The 22,857-nt window shown below is 38.7% G+C and overlaps 1 long non-coding RNA gene across 1 annotated transcript in view; it reads left to right on the plus strand.

Moving 5' to 3' along the window:
- LOC144456685 (uncharacterized) overlaps positions 1-2,667 on the plus strand; it is a 176,733-nt gene extending 174,066 nt beyond the window's left edge. Inside the window, exon 3 of the long non-coding RNA XR_013485705.1 lies at positions 2,505-2,667. This is a non-coding gene — a long non-coding RNA (uncharacterized LOC144456685). The remainder of the gene's footprint in view (positions 1-2,504) is intronic.
- Positions 2,668-22,857: the final 20,190 nt, after the last annotated feature.

Raw genomic sequence — 22,857 nt, forward strand, 5'->3', positions numbered from 1 at the left:
GTCAATGGACTTCAAACTTGGAGTTGGCACTTCTGATAGTGACGATGATTGTTCCTCATGGATGGAGAAAGAAAGACCAACCAATGTACAACAAACAGCCTTTGCCCAATATATACAATCACAAATTAACTGTCACTACCTAAGATCCTGAGACTGCAGCTTTTTATTCTATTTATTTATTTATTTTTGTCTAGGCAGTGGGGTTAAGTGACTTTCCCAGGGTCACACAGCTAGTAAGTGTCCAGTGTCTGAGGCCGGATTTGAACTCAGGTCCTCCTGACTTCAGGGCCAGTGCTCAACTCTAGCTTTTAAACTAGAATTCCTAAGCTTCCTATGTTGGCCTGCATTGATAGAGGACATTTCCTCACATGAGATTTCCTTCTACTTACGAAATCAAAGGCACAGTCCTGATCTTTATTCTCTTGTGCTAACCAGAACCAGACTTGTTTTTGATGATCTAGATGGCTTACAGGTTACTTTGAGTTTTAATCCTGAAATAATAATAGTCTTTATTGCACACTACAGTCAAAATATTTTTGACCAGAGAGCCAGACAAAGGGAAGTTAGAGCTGGTGAGAAAGAATTTTTACAAGCTGATTCCTATTCTTTGTCAGTAGCCCATTAGGAAGCCCTGAAGCTGCAGCGAAAGAAAGAGTCTCAGGAGAACCAAGTAGTCACAGCTTCGGGAACTTCTTAGCCCCACTGGTCTATACTTTACATGTATCCCTGAATCAAATCAGCTTGATGCGCATACACTTGGAAAGACCTTTTCTTAAGAGGCAGAGTGGTTTACTGGGAAGAGTACAGGAAGTAAAGTCAAAAGATCAAAGTTTGAATCCTGTGTCTGACACTTATTAGTGGCATCATCCTATGCAAGTTATGCAAGTCTAAATGGCAGTTTCCTTATCTATGAAATGGTGATAATGCTATTGTACCATCTACCTCACAAGATTATCATGAGACAAGCATTTATAGTGGGGAAAGTTGCAGTATAGGAGGAAAAATAAGAGATTTGGCATCAACAAATCTGGTTCAAATCTTGCCTCTGCTATTTAATACTGGTGTGAGCTTGTGGTGTGTTTCACCTCTCTGGTCTTCACTTTCCTCATCTGTAAAACAAAGTGGTTGGATTAGATAAGGAGATTCTTAACATGGAGTCTATAAACCTCTAAGGGGTCCATGGATAGAATTCAGGGGTTTCATGAACTTGACTGGGAAAAAATTAATTTTTATTAGTCTCTAACTGAAAGAATTTTCTTCAATTATGGATTTTAAAAAAATCTGAAGAGGGGTCCATAGGCTTCATCAGTTTTCTAAAGGGGTCCATGACACACTCATCTATAAAAACAATAGAAGAAATCCTGGATTAGATGATTCCTTGAATTACCTTTGATCTTTGAATTCTATGCTTTCCATAGACCATTTAAATGATTTTTAATCGTCTTCATTATCATTACTTTAAGAGCAAATTTTGTGCTCTAGGGAAAGGGTTTCTAAAAATACTCTAAAGGACTTTATGAACTACCCAATCGTCAGTTTAGCTTAGATTTGTTAATTCACAGAACCATCATGGGAAGTTTCCAAATTACTTTTAGGGATATCTGTCTTAGAAATTGCCGCACTTGGGAAAGTTCCCCAGGTATCTCACCATTCATTGCAGATTGTCAAAAAACAAACAAACAAACAAACAAAACAAAAAACCTAGAATTGTGTCAGTCAATCTGGAAAGTCTAGTTACCTAACATTAGACATAACACCCAATAGTCCTTTTCCAAACCCTCAACCGACCCACACCATTTTTTAGAATCATAAAAAAGAGACTTTAGAGATTTATTAGGCAAATTCCCTCATTTCTTTAAAAAAAAGAAGTAAGAAAAAGAAAACATCCTGAGAGAGAAGAACAGTTTTTCCCAAGTTCACACACCTCATTAGGGACAGAACAGGGACTTCAAATCAAGTCACCTGACTCCAGGTGTAATGCTTTTTCCTGATAAGCCATAGCTTCCTCTAGTGAGTTTGCCATATTGTTCTCAAGGAGGTTGACCATTTTTGGCATGAATATAATACCTGGACATTGGCAGCTATGTTTGCTTAGCCAGGTGTTCTATTCTCTCATTCTCTCTCTCTCTCTCTCTCTCTCTCTTCTCTCTCTCTCTCTCTCACACACACACACACACACACACACACACACAGTTTGAATGTTTGCTTCAGCATCTCCTTAAGAATTTTCTTCCTCTGGGTCTGCCTTCATTGCCTTTCTTGACTTCCCTCAAGAGCAGCTGTATGAAGCCTTCCCTGCAGCCCCACCTTCCTCACACATCTGGCTCTGGGGTGCTTTGTGCATCCAGTGGCCACTTACTACCTCTATGACCATGGATTTCAATAGATCTTTGAATCATTTCTTACACGGTCCTCCTCCATCCCACACCTAGGCCCTTTGATGAGGTCCCCCCCCCACACCTTTTCAGAACCATTTCAATAACATCTAATTCTCTCCATTACAGAAGTTCCAATGAGATGGACCAGTGATGCAGAGCCCTTGGAAACCCGCCCATTGCCCTCAGCCACACATCACTATGCTTGCCTCCAGTGGCAGCCTCCAAGGAGCTGGCAATATTGGCTCTGCCCCAGAAAATAAACGCAGGAGTAATCCTGGGACCCATGCTAATAAAGGTAACTCCAATAGCATTGCCTATTTACCATTATTTAAAAAAAATAACCCAAATATATTCTCTATGGATTGATTTACAAATGAATGCATAGCAACAATTCTGTTTTGTTCGTTCTGTGTAATAGTGTTCTAAAAGCTGCAGGGAAGAGAGCTGAGCTATTGTTTCTTCACAAAAGATTGCATTTGCGTGTACAGATATAAGATTATAAGTATGCCAGCATATGCCTGTTTATGCATGTGTGTATATATAACATTCATTTATGTGACATATGTGAGACATGTTTCTATGTGATACACATATATTTCATATGGATTTGCCCACCTATTTGTGTACAACATACTTACATCTTATAAGTATTGTGTGCATGCAAACGTGCATGCATACATGAATGTACACAAATGTGTGCATATGTATATTTTGCTTTATTGTATGTGCGTAGCTCTTAAGGAGGCATTTTCACTCAGGTCTTCCTCGCTCCAGGCCCAGTATTCTCTCCACTTTGCCGCCTAATTGCCTTTAGGTTAAGCTGTTAATGGGTAGCTTGGGGAAGTAAGAGTCACACTGTCATGGCTTCAGCCATGTAATGGAAAACTTGGCCGCTGCTCATTTGAGCCCCAGATGAACCAGGATCAGTAACTTTACAACAGTTTCCCACTAGAAGCAGTAGCTATGGAATCAGTGGATCAGTCAACCAGTCAGCATGTTTGTTGGTTTCTTCTCAAATGCCAAGGTCCCTTCAATTTAATTCAACAAGAACTGATTAAATGCTTGCTATGTAGACGGCACTGTGCTACTGCCTGGGCTACCAATACAAAAGTAGGGCAGCTCTTACTTTTAGGGAACTTACGTTTCACTGAGCTCATATTCCTATTATTCCTTCTCTAAGCCTCAGTTGATAATATTACCCATAAATAACAAATCCTACCTTGTCTCCTTCATCTATGCTGTAGATATGCTATCCAAACTTCATGGTCCAGCTCAACTCCGGTCTCCTCCATGATGCCTTCCCTAATCATACTTCTCTCACTTTACAGGACCCTTACGACAATTAATATTTGCCCTACCCATTTTGATACTCAATTATATATTGCCTTTCATTGTCACTGAACTGTTTCACATGCCTGTGGCTCATTTCTCCAACAAAATTACCGTAGCCAACATTTCTGTAGCACTTTGAAGTATGCAGAGATCTTTTCCTTATAACAAGCCTGGGAAGTAGTCAATATAAGTATATAATATGTAAGTAAGAACTGTCATTTCCATTTCCATAGGGCTCTCATATCTCATATCTCACTTAGATGATTTGCTCAAGGTCGCACAGTTAGTATGTGGAAGACCTGGGATTTGAACTCGGGTCTTCAGATTTTAGGTCTCAGCTTCTGGAGAGCTTTCCACTACTCTATGATCGCATTATAATACATTCTTGGAGAACAGAACTTGACAGGATTATAGATTTAGAACTAGAAGAGATCTTAGAGGTCATTTTATCCAACTCTCCCTTTTACTTTTTGACATTAATCCACTTTATTTATTCCTCATTGTTTCTTATATTTCCTTGTATTGCTCTTAGTACCTAGTGCAGGCCTACATACTATGCATGATAATTAATTAACTAAAAACTAAGTAAATCCTCAGTTGCTCAGTCTTCTACTGATTACTACAGGAAATAGAAAAGAAATATTGCAATAATATATGGTCCCTGCTCTCTGCTTCTGATATTTGTTGTTTGTTTTTTGGTGAAAACATACAAAGACTAATGAATTAAGTGTGTATTCAAACTTTAAATCTGGAATGGCTTATAAGTGCTTTGGGAGATACGGGGAAAGAGAGATCAGTACACATGGGAGAAGATTGCATGGAGAAGGAGAGACTTGAACTAGGTTTTGAAAGATGAATGGAACACAAAGCAGAGACTAGTTTGTCTGGAAGGCATGATGTTTGTTAGGAAAGAATCAGAAATAAAACTAACAAGGCAAGATTCAATCTAATTCATTTCAACCAGAATTAAACATCTTTTACGTCCAGAGATCTTGGATGGGTACTGATGGGTATACAAAGTTTTGACAAGCAATGGTCCCAGTCTTCATGAAGTTTATGGGTGAAGTGGACTATATCCAGAGATAATAATACAGAATCAGAGAATATTCAACTTGGAAGGAACCTCAGAGATCATCTAATCTAATCCATATTTGACAAAAGTTCCCTCTCAATCATATCCAACAAATGGCAGTCCAGATTCTACTGAAGCTCTCTACTGAAGGTAAACCCACCACCTCTGAAACAGTGTGTTTCATTTTAGGATAGTTCTAATTATTAGAAAGTTTTCCCTCTCTTCCATCCTGCCAAAATCTGTCTTTTTGTAATTTCCATGAAGTGTTTCTGCTGTCTGGGGCAAAAACAAAACAAAACAAAACAAACATACAAAACCAACAAAAATTGTTAAACATGACAGCCCTTAAATACATGAAGAAAATTATCATACTCCCCACCAGGCTAAACAGTACCACTTCTCCTGACCATGCTTCTTATAGCATGGTCTTACAGCTCCTCATTATCAACCCACCTCCCTTTGGATACTGTCCAGCTGGATAATTTGATGCTCCAGAATTGAATATGATTCTCCAGGTATAATCTAACCAAGGCAGAGTGAAGCAGGACTATTACCTCTTGTTTTCTGAATAAATGTATAAAAGAGGCACAATGTGCTTTGCGAGAACTGGGTGGCGGAATGTCATTATATGTCATTATGGACTGGTATAATAAGGGAAGATTTCATAATAAAGGGAAGTAGGCTTGAAGTTAAGGTTTGAAGGATAACTACGGATTTAGCAGGAAAGCATAGTGGGAGTGACAGTACAACTTATTCCTCCTGATAACTTTTCTAACACTCTGTGGAAGCCAGGGAGGGGACAGAAATCAAATAACTGCAAAAAGCTCATGAGAGATGGTCTGCAACGCATAGATTCAGAACAAACTAGAAATGTCCATTATTAAAAGACTTAAAATAATGGTTTAAAGGTCAGTTCTATATCCCTGAACAAAGGTTCTAAGAATGGGTGACAAAATCCTTGGTTATGTTGCTGATTATTGTTGTTAAGTCATGTCCTGTTTGACTCTCCATGACCCCATTTGGGGTTTTCTTGGCAAAGATACTGGAGTGGTTTGCCATTTCCTTATCCAGTTCATTTTATAGGAATTTTAATGTTTAAGGGAATAGGGTTAAGTGACTTGCCCACAGTCACACAGCTAGTCAGCATCTGAGGCCATATTTGAACTAAAGATGAGTCTTCCTGACTCAAAGCCTGGTACTCTATCCACTGCATCACCTAGCTGCCCCTAGGTTAACTGAGCAATAAATAAATCTTTGTATGAGAGAAATCCTTCTTTTCAGGCTCCCTTTCCCCATCTGCAAATATATTTATTAGAGCTTAATCCTTAGCAAAGAGAGACAGAGTATTGTACTAGATAAAGAGCTGGCCTTGGAATTGGGAAGACCTGGTTCAAGTCCTTCTTTGGGTGTATAATGGCTGTGTGACCCTTGCAAGTCGATTAGCTTCTCAATGGCATGCATAGCTCTCTAAGACTATTACTTATGGAACTGTTGATGATCAGCATGGATAGAGGTAGATGCAGTGATGAAATCATAAGTCCTTACCCCAAAATAAGAATCTTTAGCATATAAAGACATTTTTTGGTCTCTTCAATGCCAAACTTGAGAATTTCAAACATATTTCTGAAGTGCCAAATGCTTTCATTTAACAATAAAAACAGATGATCAAAGATCAACAAGCATTTATTAAGAGCTTACTGTGTGTCAGACACTAATGTTAATTGCTGAGGATACAAAGGAAGGCAAAAGCAAGTCTCCAGGCCTCAAGGATCTTCCAGTCTAATGGGGCTAGCAACATGCAAACAACTATGTACAAACAGGTTATATATAGGAGGCAGTGTTAAAGGAAAGGTTCTAGGATTAAGGGGGATTGGGAAGGGCTTCCTGTGGAGAGTGGGATTTTAACTGAGATTTAAAAACAAACAAACAAACAAGTAGGAGTTGGGACTGAGGAGTGATAGTATTCCAGGTATGGGGGCAGGGGATGGGTAGAGAGGCAACTAGTGAAAATGCAAGTGTCATAGGATGGAAGGTCTCAGTGGAGAAGCTGCAAGGAGGCCAGTGTCACTGGATTGTTGAGTACATGTAGGATAGTAAAGTATAAGAAGACAGGAAAAACAGGGAGAGGACATGTTATGAAGGGCTTTAAAAATCAAATGGAATATTTTGTATTTGATTCTGGAGGTGATAGGTGACCACTGGAGTTTATTGAATAGGTGGTAACATGGAATGACCTGAGCTTTAGGAAAAATTAATCTGACAGCTGAGTGTACTATGGACTGGATTGGGCAATGACTAGAAAGCAAGGAAACCAATCAAAAAGCTGTTGAAATAGTCTAGGTGTGAGATGATGAGGACCTATACCAGAGTGGTACCAGGGTCAGAGGAGGAAGGGGAGCATAAAGGACAGATACTTTGAAGGTAGAATCAACAAGACTTGGTAACAAATTGGATAAGGAGGGGGGGTGGAGCATGTGTATGTGTGTGTGTATGTGTGTGTGTGTGTGTGTGTGTGTAGAGTGAAAAGTCAAAGATGACTGTAGATTATGAGGCTGGGTGACTAAGAGGATGGTGGTGCCCTCAATAATAATAGGGAAGTTAAGAAGTGGAACATTTTTGAGGAAAAATAATAAGTTGTAGATGTTGTTCAATCTTGTCTGACTCTCTGTGACCCCCTTTTGGGTTTTCTTGGCAAACATACTGGAGTTGTTTGATATTTCCTTCCCTAACTCATTTTATAGATGAGAAGCTGAAGCAAACAGGGTTAAGTGACTTGCCCAGGGTCGCACAACTAGTAAGTGTCTAAAACTGGATTTGAATTCAGGTCCTTTTGACTATAGGACTATTGCTGTATCCACTATGCCAACTAGCTGCCCTAAATTTTGGGTAGTTGTGTTTAAAATATCTGTGAGACATCCCCTTCAAATGTCTAATAGGCAGTTAATGAAAGATTGGAGTTGAGGAAAGAAGTTAGGCTTGGACAAATAAAGATAGAAATTCCTTAAAAAAAAGAAAAGAAAGCAAAAGAAAGAGAAGAAAGAAAGAAAGAAAGAAAGAAAGAAAGAAAGAAAGAAAGAAAGAAAGAAAGAAAGAAAGAAAGAAAGAAAGAAAGAAAGAAAGAAAGAAAGAAAAGGAACTTTTGGAATTTTAATGTTCACAGAAACATTAAGCCTTTTCTATTTTATAGGGTCTGTCATTTAGATATTAATCAGCTTTAGTTGTGGTGTGTATGTTAAGGTTAAATTACATTAAGGATAAGTTCAGAGGTATAGCTGTGTGGAAGATTTCTATCTAGATAGGGTATGTAAGAAGAAGCCTTCTCATTTCTTCCAACCAAAAGGAAAGATGAAGTAAAGATAATTGTAGTATTTGCTGAAATTGAGAAAAAGAGATGGCTCTACAGGCCAAATGATATTTCTTTACATACCAAACAGCTTGGAGGGAAGATTCAGGCATTGGAGTGAGATTCTGGAACTAAGGGAATAATTAGCATGCTTGCCTACAAAAGGGTGAATAGTTTTGCTGAGCTTAAGGTAGTGAAGACTGGACTGACAGGACTTTGAAGTTTAGTCAAGTGAAGAAGAGTGGTAAAGGCCTTTGAAGTTGTGTCCTCTTAGCAGAACATAAGGTCCCCAAGTTCAAATACTGCATTGTTTTGTCATTCTAACTCCAGTGCATAATGATTGGCTTGAATACAGATGATTAGTAAATGATCAATACATTGAATTGAATTCAAGTATGGAAAAGGTTCTAGAACCACTTAAATATAATCCAAGAAGACCAGTAATGAGTGTCTTATCGTCCTCTGTCCTGAGATGTTACTTTTATGGATGAAATGTATCTTCTCTTAGACTTGGATCAGAATGCCAAGGGCTCTGTCTACAACTGTTGGTCAGAACAGACAGATCATTGTTTCTGAGCACCAGAAATCAGCCTACCTTCAGTTTTTCCTAAAAGAAAACTCATGCCCTAGGAGATCTTCTGCATTTGGGTGGTTCCCCTTCTCACCACCATATTGTTTCTGAACCAATGACTTCTTTATCATCATACAAATTCCATATTGTCTTATGTGAAGTCAAAGCCAATCTACAAGATCATTTTGTATAATAGAGCCAATTTTTACTTTGATTATAAAAAGGTCCTCCTGCCTAGTTCTAGAGATGTGACATCTAGAAATATTGCCAGTACCTGCAGTGCTCAAGGTACTGTTCTCAGATTTCATTCATGTCTGCCAAAATCCCTTGAGCATTGTGCTCATTTGATAGCTTACCCTAGTCTTTAATAATCCTTGCCGTCATCTAGACTCTCCACCTGTATTCTCCCATCTTGGTTAATAAAGGACACAGGCACAGTATGCTAAGAGCAGAGGATTAAAACACACACACACACACACACACACACACACGCACACACACACAAACGAAACATGCTCTGTCCTCAAGTAGCATACATTCTACCTAGCTGTTTTGTCTGTCTTTTCTCTTGCTACTATTTCAGCTTGTTCTCTCTTGCTTTGTCATCTTCCATGAGAAAACTTACTGCATCTTTTAGTGAGAACGGAATCACTTGGAGTGAGATATGATAAGATAATAATATACTAAAAATATAATAAGCACTTGATTTGGACATGCAGAATCTAGGAATACTTTTTTTATTCTGCCACATAATAACTGTGTGATATTTGGGGATGTGCCAGAGCCAGTTCAAACAGGCTTGAGAGAGTTAATTGTTAAACTTTCAGTTTCAACATTTTCATCTTGGAAATATGCGAATTTGGAACTCAAATTTTTTTACCAAAATGAATGTTGAAAACTATCTTTACATATAATTGGGAAAAAATAAAATACTATTAAGGAAAAAAGTGTGTTGTGTGAGTGTATTTTGTTTGATTTTTTTTAAAGATCTGGTTGTTAAAATTTACAAGAACACCACTGGATATTGAGCAATTGGTTTCACTAATCTGAGACATAGTTTCCTCACTTGTAAAGTGAGATTTTGAACTAGTTGATCTCTAAAGTACCTTCTAGTTCTAATAGTTAGCAATCAGTGACTGTGCTGGGACTATGATATGGCTTCATAGAACAATGAGGCCTATTAACTTCCCTTTTTGTTTCTTCTCTATGATGTGGAGATTTGGTTATTAACAGGTTAATTGGAACACTAGACAATTTTTACTTCAGGCTTCTATGTAAATTTTTGATTCCTTGAATTATATGGGCAAACTATCTATATAGTTACCTGGACAACGAGGTGATTGCCAGATCTCCATGCCACTTCCCTCTATAGGAATGAGTGAAAGTAACTAGGTTCAAGTCCCAGCATAGACAGTCACTACATGTCAAGTCACTTAACTTCTTAGGTTTCTCATCTATAAAATGGACATGCTACCTCTTCTATCAGTCTCAAAGGGCTGTTGGGAGGATCAAATGAGATAAAAATATAGCAGTGTGTTGGTGAAGTCAGAAGTAGAATATAAGCTATATAATTTTACTATAACATGTGAAAGCTCCTTGAGAAATTTAAAACACTAGACAAATGTTGTCTGTATCAGCATCAGCATCATTGCTATTATAAAAACCAAAACACCCCATATTTAATTACCAAGGAGTTTGAGCACAATCTCCCAAACAGGCTGTCTCCTATGTGTTGTACCAAGTAAATTATAAATTAGCCTAGAACTCCAATGATCCCTGGTTCACCTTGTGCTGTTAATAGAAAACATGATCCTTTGCAGTCATGAAGGCTGGCCCCACTGCAGAGCATTTCTCATTTTTAACCTCAACTCTATACTTTCTCTGCTCTGTCTTTGGAAGCTTTTTGAAAATCTGTAATTGTCCCAAACTTCATTTTTCCTTCTTTTTAAAGAGTAGGCATTTCCTACTCTCTTATTTCTGTTGGAAGGGATGAACAAGCTGGGTGAAGCCCAAAAAATGTGATGCAAAGGCCTCTTATTTCCTTTTTGATTTCTCTGCACTCCCCTCCCTCCAGACCTCTACCTCCCATGCAGTGAGTTCATATCTTGAGGTACCTCTCCTTTGTTACACACACAGAACTTGTTATGATTTAAATGGGCGTTTGTGACAAAGCTGCTAGGAGAGAGTGGCTTGACTGTAAAGGTTTATGTTGAGCAAAGAGGACAAGATGAGGGTAATTTATGTACCACTAGTTACATATTTTGGACAAGATGGAAGATGGGAAGAGCACAATCAATATACTGTATAATTGTTGATTAATAGTAGTGGTGGTGTTAATTATATTCCTGTGATAGTCAGGAGAATTGTATTCCCCTGGAGAAAGCTGCTTGGGAGTTATTTCATCTACTATCTATATTGGTACTATAAAATAAGAAGTATAGGGTATAAAAATGAGAAAATCATTATTTAATCTCAGAGGTTTGTTGTTTCTTTTCCTTAGTTTTTATTTTAAAATTTAATGCCACTGAAAAGAATGAAAATACTATGTTTGGAAAGGGAGTTATCTCTATTCCTTATTGGCCAACATCTTGGGGAGCAACATGAAGGACTTTCCTGTCACAGGAGACTCTTGCCTTATACAAGGTGCCCCAAAGTTTTAGTTAAGTTTTTAGCTATGAAAGCAGAAAACTACTCCAAGGCATTTGGGACACTCTGGATTCTCCTTTCCACTTCATATCCCCGTGAAAAACATGGAATACAAATCTGAGGAATGAATAACATGGCCTTGGTCAGAAGGTAAATCTAGCTAGTTATCAGATCCAATCAAGGTGAGCTCTCTTATTCCCATATTAAGAGGTTGGAGTCTACACGGTTTAAAATTTGCCTTCATTTCTCCATGAACACATTCCCAATTCATAGACCCTTTATTTCTGAAAAAGTTAATTGACAAATGAAGGCTCTGAATGAAGAGAGAGTGAATGAAGAATGTATTTATTAGGTATTTACTACGTGCTAAGCACTAAGGATTCAGATAGAAAGGTAAGACTGTCCCTGCTTTAAAAGAGGTCACATTCTAATGAGGAGGGGGAGGGAGAGACAAACATATGGAAGGGTTCAGGTACAAGTCAGATGGAAAGGTCCTAGTGTCTGATGTTGAACCATTGGACTTTGGTGTGGCAGCCAGGTGGTACCACAGTGTATAGAATGCCTGTCCTGGAATCAGGAAGACTCCTCAACAATTTCAAATTTGGCCTCAGACACTTATTAACTGGGCAAGTCACTTTACCCTGTTTGCCTCAGTTTCCTCAACTGTAAAATGATCTGGAGAAGGAAATGGCGAGCCACTCCAGTATCTTTGCCAAGAAAACCCCAAATGGGGTCATGAATAGTTGGACGTGACCAAAAAACAACTGAATGACAATAGCAACATCAAGGACTTTGGTGGTGAGAACTTCTATTTTTCAGTCTTCAGTAGTAGTGGCTATAGCACAGTCGGGAGTATTTGCCATGTGGCATTTCCATAGTCAATTAGTTAAATTATTTATTAAGCATCTACTATATGTTAAGTACTGTGCTAATCATATGCCCTACAAAGGATTTGAAAATCATATATTGATTGGACGGATTGAAGGAACTGGAAAGAAGAAAGGCATTATAACATGATAGTTATTTTCAAACATTTGAAATGCTATAAGATTGTTCTCCTTCAGTTCAACATTTATTAAGTGAAAACTGCTGTGCTAAGTACTAAGGGGGATAACAAACCTTAATAAAACATAGTTTCTGCTCCTAGAAAGTTAATAATAATAATACAAAAGTATGTGAATATGCATGACTGAACTACAAAGAGAATGCTATGGGAGCTCAAAGGAGAGATAGATCATATCCAATTAGAGGGGTCAGGAAAGTCTACATGGAGGGGAAGGTGACATCTTAGTTACCCCCATGAAGTATAGGCAGGGTTTCAATAAAAGTGGAGGTCATTTCTTAGGACAGGGAATAAGATGTAAGGAATGGCAGATAGGAAAAAGTAAGACATGTTCAGGAATAACAAATTTAGGATTTGGCTTGAATTTTGAGTTATCAAAAGCAAGTAGCATGAAATAGGGCAGGCAAAGGAATCTGGGAGTCAGATTGTAGAGAGTCTGGAAAGATGAGCTAAGGTATGAATACTCTTTCAATAACAAAAGGAGGCTATTAAAGCTTTTTTTTTTTATAAATAGGAAAGTGAGGCTATCACAGTATTAGAAAAAAAATTAAAAAGATGCATCTAGAGGCAGTGCTTGGAACCAGTGACTATATTAAGACAATTGCAGTAGTCCAGGCTCAAGGTTGTGAGGACCTGAGCTAGAGTTTTGGCAAAGATAAATATTAGAGATTTTGAGGATAGAATTGAAAAGACTTGGAGACTGAGTGAATTAAAGAAAACTCTGAGGTTATAAGCATATGTTATTGGAAAAATAACATAGGAATGGGAAATAAGAGGTGTAGGGAAGTCAGCAAAGGGAGAAATTCTGGGGAAAAGGTTTGTGGATTCCAATTTTAGAGTTCACATGAAAGAGCAATTAGACTAATTTGGTATAGCTTCAGAAGGTAGATCAAGAGCCACTAGAGGAAAGCTGCAATTTACAAAGAGGCTAGTTTAAGCACAACATAAGAAACAATTTTTTAAACAATAAATATTGTTCCTCTGTCCACCCCCAAAGAATGAAATAACCTTGTGAGTAGTAAGCAGCCTATTATTGGAGGGGTTTATAGTACTCTTCATCCTCATTGCTCTTCCCTCCCTATCATCACTTCCACTTCCACTTCCACTTCCATCCCAATTTACTCTGACTAACGGGGTGAGAACATGCCTTGAACTTGTAACTGAGGAGAGGAAAAGGATAGGGGTGGAGGGGCAAACTATAAGGTTACATCTACTGAGAAAGTATACAGAAAGAGGCTGGAAACAGAAAAGGAAGTGATATAGATCAAGCAGTAAATCATGGAGGGTTTAAGGACAAGGGGAGCATGATGGAAGGTGTGAGAGAAATCTCTCTATGTGCCTGACCCTGTCTTGGAGTTCACTCCATTATTCCATCACTACTTGTGATAATCACGGTGGAAGACTCTTATCAGTATACATGTAGCCAATGAGTCAGCCATACCAGGATGCAATCAGAAGGTAAGAGTGAATGTCCAAATCAGGGGCAAAATGATAGATAATGAAAAGCATCAAAAGAAGGACCTATGGCACCAAGTCCTGTTTAATCTTTTACCCATCAGGCATCTGAGAATAGAGTAGCACTGGGTCACCCATTAGCTTGAGATAGAAACAGCTGTTAGCAGGTACAAGTACAAGTAAAGCAATTGTGCTCTAGGTTTGATTCATTAAAGGATGTCTAGATCTGGAAGGAGCCCTAGATATGCAACTGTCAGGGTAATTATTTTAACATATTGAATTTTATTAACTTTGCTTCCATGGGTAAAAGTAAAAACTAGTTATAGTTAAATCATGCTTGCATGATCAATGTATTATGTTCTGTGTTATGCTAGTATGATGTCATTGAAACAAAGAGGGATGGAATTTTCCTAGTGAGTAGAGGCTGAGCCAGGAGATTAATTGGAAAAATCCACCCCTACCATACTTTAATACTAAGGAGATGAACTACCATCTCCAAAAAAAGGGTGAAGTTACAAGATTGAGATAGTTACGCCTTTGAGAAACATAGAGGTCTTGTTTTTATTTTGTTTCGCCTTGTGTGGTTTGTTTGTTTTGTTTTGTACCCTCTGATGTTACATGGAACATGTAATCCCTAAAGATGAGCATGAGAGTCCCCTAAAATGGTACTCATTATTCAATAGAATCAGGCAAGTGGCCAGCAATATCTCTGATGGTTATGTGTGCAAGCAAGGACTGGATGAATATAGATGTCTTTCTTGCACAGGAAGCCTGGGCTAAATTAACTCTTAAGGTCCTTCCTAATTTTCATAGTCTATGGTTATCAGGATGGCTTAGAAGATAGGGCAGACTAATATCCTTGAGAACAGTGACTGTCCATTTCACCTTTGTATATCCGGTGCTTACATTATGCCTTGAACATAGTAGGCACTAAAAGATGTTTGTTAAAAGAATAAATGGATGAACGTTTCCATCAAGTTAAAAAAAGTACTCTCCTGTGTTTAATTATCCCAAGTAGGTATAGAGGAGAGAGAGATAGAAGGAGAGAAATCAAGGTAGATCAGAAGCTGAAACTGCCAGAAATGAAATGGCTTCCTTCTGGGGCAGTGAAATCAGACAGCGTTCCAGGATCATGCTTTGGAAATGGTTTCAGCTCCTTCTTTTTCTTCATCTTTTAATTTGTTTTTTTTTTTTTTGAAGAATCCCCATTCACACTCAACACAGACCTTCGACTATACTGACAAAGCTTTAAAAAATGATGCATTTACTCAATCCAGTCAGCAGTCTCTGGAGCCAGAGCCTCAGCTTTAGTGATGTGTTGCAGCTGGTTTCGGGTCTGCGTTGAAAGCTTCAAGCTTTGGCACGACCAAGCATTAACTCAGCATTAAGCAGACGCCTTGACACTTGAGACTACAAACTTGGATGGATTAAATATACATTTTAAATATCTCAAAATTTACTTGCAATAAATAGGGAGAGAATAAGGGAAAGAGAAAGGGAAAAAGAAGAGAGAGAGAGAATCAGTAGAGCAGGTAATTTTTTTTTATGCTTTTAGAGGTGAATAAACAGAAACCCTGACTGTGACTTGTTCAAGTTCATAAAGCTAGTTAGTTATGCAGCCAGAACTCAAGTATTTGCTGCATCATATGCTGAGTATTAGTGCAAACTATAAGCACCGACATTTTAAGGAGCTTGTGAACACAAAGAACCAGCCTAGCACATTATTTCTTTAATATGCTTTGAGTGCTCTAAAAAAAACTAAGCACAAGTAAGCATATATCTTATATGTGACAGTGTTTAAAGGCCATGGATTTAAAAGGTCATTATTATGGCCTGTTAAGACTTAGTACAGAGAAGCACAGCTGAATTCAACTAAGAGTGATTTAGTCAAAGGAGCATTGGACTTAGAGCTCATAGGAAGATAGATTTCGGGCTAGAAGCAAAGGCAGTGGCCATCTACTTTAACTCCCTGACTTCATAGAAAAGGAAACAGGGGCAACTAGGTGGCACAGTGGATAAAACACTGGGCTTGGAATTAGCAAAAGTTTTCTTCATGAATTCAAATCCAGCCTCTGACACTTGCTAGCTGTGTAACCCTGGGCAAGTCACTTCACCCTGTTTGCCTCAGTTCCTCATCTGTAAAATGAGCTGGAAAAGGAAATGGCAAATCAGTACAATATCTTTGCCAAAAAAATCCCATACGGGGTCATGAGCAATCACTAAACCAACTGAACAACAATGTTATCCTGCCTCCCATCAGTTAGAAGACCTGAATTTAATCCCAGCTTTGCTCTTTGCCACCTGTAGACTCTGGGAAGGTCCTACAGCATTTGTGAAATGAGAGTGTTAGACTAGCTGATCTCTTAGGTCCCTTGTAACACTAATGTCCTAACTATACATGAGATCATAGGCAAATCATTTTACTTATCTATCCCCTGGTTTCTTCAATTATAAAATGAAAAGTGATTTTTGATCCTAAATCAAATTTAGCCTAAAATCTTTGATTCTATGAATTGTTTTCAAAATGCTGAGCTGTTTAACTGATATCATCCTATTACTTTCCCCACCTTGTCCCACCCCAAGTTAATTAACATATGTAAATAGACTAAAATAAATTTCAGAACTTTGACACACATATGGGTCTGGTAGAAACAGTTTACAACGTTTTCATTGTAACCACAGATCATTTCTTGGCCCCAAAGATCAGGTGAGGACCAGAAAATGCTGAGCAATTTCTAAAATGGAATCCAGGCTGATTTCCCATTGCTATTAAAATCTTGGATCGGGTCATTTATTGCCCATCTGCAATGTCTGTTGAAGACTAGTACCCGTTCATACATGCACACATGGATATATATACACATATAAACATGGGAGATATATGCATACATAGGGACATATGCATATTTATCAATAGGCATTAGATATTCAGCATGCATACATTGTATTTTGTATGTTTATTTTGTATATCTTCAGCACACACCACATACAATGACCTGAGATCAGATTTTAATATGAATTGGAGATCAACCTGGATTCCAGTTTGGAAATTCTTCAAAATATTCATTGATCCCAAGCTACTTACTACAGTGAAGGGCTCCTCCTCCTCCTCTCCTCCTCTTCCTCCTTCTCCTTCTCCTTCTCCTTCTCCTTCTCCTTCTCCTTCTCCTTCTCCTTCTCCTTCTCCTTCTCCTTCTCCTTCTCCTTCTCCTTCTCCTTCTCCTCCTTCTCCTTCTCCTTCTCCTTCTCCTCCTTCTTCTTCTCCTCCTCCTCCTCCTCCTCCTCTTCCTCCTTCTCCCCCTCCTCCTGCTCCTCCTCTTCCTCTTCCTCTTCCTCTTCCTCCCCTTCCTCCTCCTCCTCTTCCTCCTTCTCCCCCTCTTCCTCCTGCTCCTCCTCCTCCTCCTCCTCCTTCTCCTTGTCCCCCCCCCATGGCTAAAATACACCCCCCCAAAAAAAAATCCTACTCTGAGATATAATAGAATTCCAGGTGACCAAGGGGAGTGGGTAGAAGTGAACTGTCTCCCACATACATGCACACATACACAAATATATATTTATGAGTGTGTTACATATAATACATAAACATAAATATATAAAATATACAAATATCCATCTGTAGACATAGATGATATAGATATAGAAAGATATGTTTCTATACCCAGACCTTTGAATCATTGGTATAGGGCAATACCACTGAAAAAACTGCCTTGTAACTGTTTAATTTGTAAATATATACATACATATATGTATTATATAGTAGTGTACATATGGCTATATATACATATATGTGGCATAACTATTATGATTATATATGGTGAATCTCATGCTTAAGATCCATAGTAGTTTGCATAGAATCTAGGCAACTATGTGAAATTTTAATATCTTGTACACTCACAAATGCCCTTGTTTCTTTCCAAGGATTTGCAGGGACTACAAATTATTCTCTGAGGAGAGAATGTGACAAGGGTTGCTCAGTGAGACTTCAGGTCTGATTGGCTAAAGGACAAAGAAGCCCTTTAGATGCAAAATAGATACATTCCCCACCTTGAAAGGGTTAGAGAGGCATGAATATATCAATTACATATGAAGAGGCTAGTGAGACAATGAAGTTGTCTTCAGGACACAGATTGCATTCATACCTTTATTGAAGTTATGGGAGGCTAAGCAGGATGAATTGAAACAGATCAGACTAAGGCATGGTGGAAAATCTTTCTTGGAAAAGGGAATTGTGAGCCACAAGAGATTGTTGAATAAGAAAGGCAAGTCCTCTTCCATGATTTGTCTGGAGATGAAAACAATATCAGAGCTGAGGCTCTGAGGGTGTCAAAGGGAAGAGGCCTCTACTGGTCCAGGCTAAGGGACTTTGAACCAGTGATGCCCTCCTTCTGAAAAGAGCACAATAACCTTTTAGCTGAATGAGTGTAGTGCCACATAGCCAAGTCAGTGTCTGAAGGTGGAAAAGAATATAGTTACTAATCGAAAGGGCTAGCTAGGTGGCTCAGTGGATAGAGCCTTTAGTCAGGGAGACCCGAGTTCAAATGCAGCCTCATATTCTTAATAACTATGTGACCCTGGACAAGTCACTTAACCTTTGTTTGCCTTAATCCATTGGAGAAAGATATGGCAAACCACACTGGTGTCTTTGCCAAGAAAACCCCATGGACTGCATGGTTTATGGGGGTCATGAAGAGTTAGATAGGATTAACCATAGTATAACTAATCGAACGCCAAAGTCAGGCTGCTCTGAATATCAGCTTGATCCCGCAGAGGCGCCATACTCTCAAAAGAGCTCGGAGGCTGAACAGCTTTCCTTTCCCAGGCAGATAGCAGCGTCCCAGCTATAGCTGAGTCTCCTTGGCAGCTGCTCTCCATCCACAGAGTGACCTGCCCAGCCTTATCCAGAAGTTGTTGGGCCTGATGAGGTGCCAGTGCAGCTGCTGAAGTGGGGGTTGACCCAGGCCAGCAAGCAGAGTGGTTGATCCAACAGAGAAACCACCCACCACAAGGAGCCAACCCCAGCTGAGCGATGGAGAGACCTTCCAGCATGTGGCACCAGCGAAGTGACATTCTCCCCCTTCCCCTCCCCCCCACACTCATTTTGCCTCCTTCTGTCCTGAGAAGAGTGTCAGAGATAAACACTTGGAAGCCTCAGAGGAAAAAAAGCTGTCTAGATCCTACTTGGCTGTCTGGGGTGGTGGGGGAGGGGGGGAAAGCGATGACTTTGTTTGTTTGTTTGTTTTTAAAGTGCTTTTAGGGCTAATAAGTTGCCTAACTTCTTCCTGTTGTTGCTTCATACTTCTCTTCTCATTGAATACTTAATTCTGCTCAGGACCAATTCACTCTTCTTAGCCATCTCTAGAAGATGATGTGGAACATTAGTAAGTGCATTGTATCTGTACTTCAGAAGACCTGAGTTCAAATCCTGCTTCTGACATTTATTAGCTGTGAGACGGTGGTATAATCACTTAAATTACCTGGACCTCAGTTACTTCATCTGAAAAAATGAGGACATTTGAATAGAAGTCATCTGAGAACCCTTCAGCCCTAAATTCATGATCCTATGATCTTCTTGCTAGGCTGTCCCACAGTGGAGCCTCAACTACAAAGACCTGTCCACTGGGTTCTCCACCTTAGATCTCAAGATATTTTCCCTTAGTTCTTTCCTCAAGGTTTAGATGTGATTCATACCTCGCCCACCCACTCACCCACCCTCAGCCTCTGTACCTCATTCTTAAAACTTGCAACCTCTCCCCTCTGGGTACCTTGAAATTTGAGAGTAGCGTGGGCTACTGCGTTGGAACAAAGTGGAGGAAAATGCCTCTGCCCCACTCCTCTGAACCTAGTCTCGGAGAAAATCATTGTCCACATGTCATTTCACAGCAAGTGAGAGTACTGCTCACAGTGTACCATATGCCTCAGCCTCCTACATTGAAGCATAGGCTAGAAGAAATCAGTGTAGCTAGATTTGGTTGCGTGAGGTTTTCTCTACTGCCACTTCTCTTTCTAGTCTTAAGCCCCAAATCAACAACACCAGCAGGCTGGATGAGTGAAGGTTCCATGCTGTAAATATCGGACATAGTATGTCCCTTATGATCAATATTGAGGCACATGCTTTTGTCAGATAGTCACTAGGTGCATGTGGTCAGGACTTTGTTTCTTGTCTAGAAACCTCCATTCAATGGCTACTCCTGTTTTCATATTCTAGTATTTTAGGCCATTGTCTGAGTAGTTGAAAACGTCCATCAGGCATCTCAAGTTGTCAGGACAAAATGTAGGGCAAATAATTGGTATACAAACACACCCACACCCACACATATTCTTATACTTAATGCTACTAGCATTCTATAGCATTCTAACAATGGGCTCCAGCCTCCTCCATCATGAGTACTTCCCATTCCAAAGCAGTGGTTCTCATTTTGCCAACAGTGGAAGCCACCTGGGTCTACACTTTGGCATATGAGGAAGAGGTATGGCCTAAATAGTAGGGGTAGGAAGCATTATTTCAGAAACACTAGGATATTCTACTACTTCCTTTGGAAAATTGGCAGGGATATGATTGCTATCTTTTTGCAGATTGGATCAGGAGAAGTAGTATGAATTGTTTTGGAAACCTTTTCTCTCCAAGAGATAGAGTATGTATGTAGAACTCCCAGGATTGCTGCTCTAAACTCTACATTACCACAATTTACCCATCCAAAATGACAGGTAAGAGTTCCTGTCTCCAAACCAACTGTGATACTACTGTTGGGAATGTTGTGAGATTAGATTGCCCTTTCTCCCCCTTAAATCTTTTCTTGGAATGCAACTAGGAGGACCTCAGAAAGTCATGATTCAGTTATACTGAACAGGACAGAATCTGGCCTTTTAACTTTTTGTCACAGCAGTTTCTTTGGTATAGGTCTATATAGAAAGGTGCATTAAAACCAAGCTGTGTTCTTACACTCCCTCTCATATGCAGACTCTTTTACAGCTCCACAGTTTAACCTGGCACACACTGACTCACTCTCTCCTTTTCCTGAATACAACCCCTGAAATGGTTTTGCCATGAACTCACTTTGCAACTATACTACATTTTTTTAAATCTACAATTATAATTCCAGACACAACCAGAAAATACATTCTTCTGGGCTTTTTCACTCACTGGTCTCAGGCTGGTCTCTCAAGTGACCAACATAAGACCTGAGGCTATGTCCTATGCTCTTTAACTAAAGGCCTTTGTCCTTCACATCTTCCAGGGTCCAATGAATATTTTTTTTTTCACTATTAGTGCTCAGCTCCTGAGACCAAGCTTACATTACTTTCATATTAATTTCACTATTATGTGAGGAGATACTGATTGTCATGTTCCATAATTCTCCTTTGTCCTTTTTTTTTTTTTGCAAATTGAGCAACAAATATTACCCTTGCATATCACATCTTTAAACAGAGAGGAAATGTTTGCTAGCAGTTTCTTGGGTTTTTCTGTCTCTGTATTGTTCTGATTGTTTTATATTTAGTAAACATTGCTAGCAGATTATGATAGAAATATAGTGTCTTTACTTTTGTCTTTTTTTTTGTTTGTTTTGTTATTTGTTTGCTTTGTTTTGAGTTAATGGGTTCTTTAGGTAGAGAGAACTGGAGCTCTTGTCATTGAAGTCAGCATCTTTTGTTGGCTGCTATCCTTTCTTCTAATATGGTGTTGGTTTTGACCTCCTTTCTAACCAGTTACTAATATTGTTATACACGAAGAGCAGATTCTGTTCTGCAGTGAGTTTCAGACTTGTAACTAGTTGTTTCCTGTCTGTTAAAAGATAATCTATTTTATTTATTTTAAAAATTGTGTTCAGTGCTCCTCATGTCCAGAACTTTCTGACCCATCTTAAAGAAACTATTCATGATATATAAGCATGATACTTATATAGAACTTTGTATAACTTTAACAGCATATATAAAATAAATTTAAAATAATCAAAGAGGGAAGGAATTACAATTAATTAATCCATGTGGTCTGCATATGTCTTTAGCTTTTTTTTTTTTTATTATAGGCCCTAGCAAATATTTTCTAACAGGTTTTTTTTTCCCATTCGTACCCTACGACAACTTTTACTTTGAGAATCACCAAGTGTGAGGGTTCTACTTCTCATTTCCACTTTAAGCTACTATTTTCTCTCCCCTTTTCATTCATATTTCTTTTCTCCAATTCAATCTAAACCACGTCTTTCCTTCTCTTGTTCTCTACTGCCACCCATATTCTAACAAAAGAATAAGTATTTATTCATCTTATCTAAGCAAGTCAAGGTATTATTAGCACTAGCAGACAGATGTATGAACCAGTACCTGTAGTCTAGGGAGAACAATTGAACTCCTTTTGCCCATATCTTCTGATTGTGATACCAGTTATGATGGCATATATTGACTTCCTCAGAAAATCTTTTTTAAAAGGTCTTCGTGGGATTTTTATGTTTTCAATTTCTGCAATAGCTATTTGTATATAAACTACAGTCATCTTACGATGCTACTTCTGCAAATTGTGTGGACTAACAGACAAGATGACCAAATGTATCAGAAAATGAAGTTTTGGGGAGATTTTTGGAGTGCACTTTGAAATCTACTCTTATTTTCTTCTCCAAGGTATACTGGTGAGCTATCTGCCCAGGAGGTACGTGCAATTTCTTTTGTTTTCGATTCATTAATAGGAAGGATATAACAACAGTGTTAATAACATTACCTAGCATTTCTATGGTACTTAAGGTTTGCAAGGCACTTTACATATATTATCTCATTTGATCTTTACAACATACCTGTGAAGTAGGTGCTCTTGTCCCCCTTTTGCATGTTAGGCATGAGAACAAACCTGAAAACCTGAAATAGTTTTAGAAAGAATTTTACTAGGCCATTTGGCAAAGGAGAGAGCCAGAAAAAGGTATGGCTCCCTCCTTAGGTCTTTGTGAGGTTACCTGTTCTTTTTCTAGTTTTTTGAGTTGTATGCCCAATTCATTAGTCTCCTCTTTTTCTATT

The sequence above is a fragment of the Phascolarctos cinereus genome, unplaced genomic scaffold, assembly GCF_003287225.1.
Source record: "Phascolarctos cinereus isolate Bilbo 61053 unplaced genomic scaffold, phaCin_HiC Scaffold_4;HRSCAF=312, whole genome shotgun sequence".
In the NCBI taxonomy this organism is placed as follows: Eukaryota; Metazoa; Chordata; class Mammalia; order Diprotodontia; family Phascolarctidae; genus Phascolarctos; species Phascolarctos cinereus.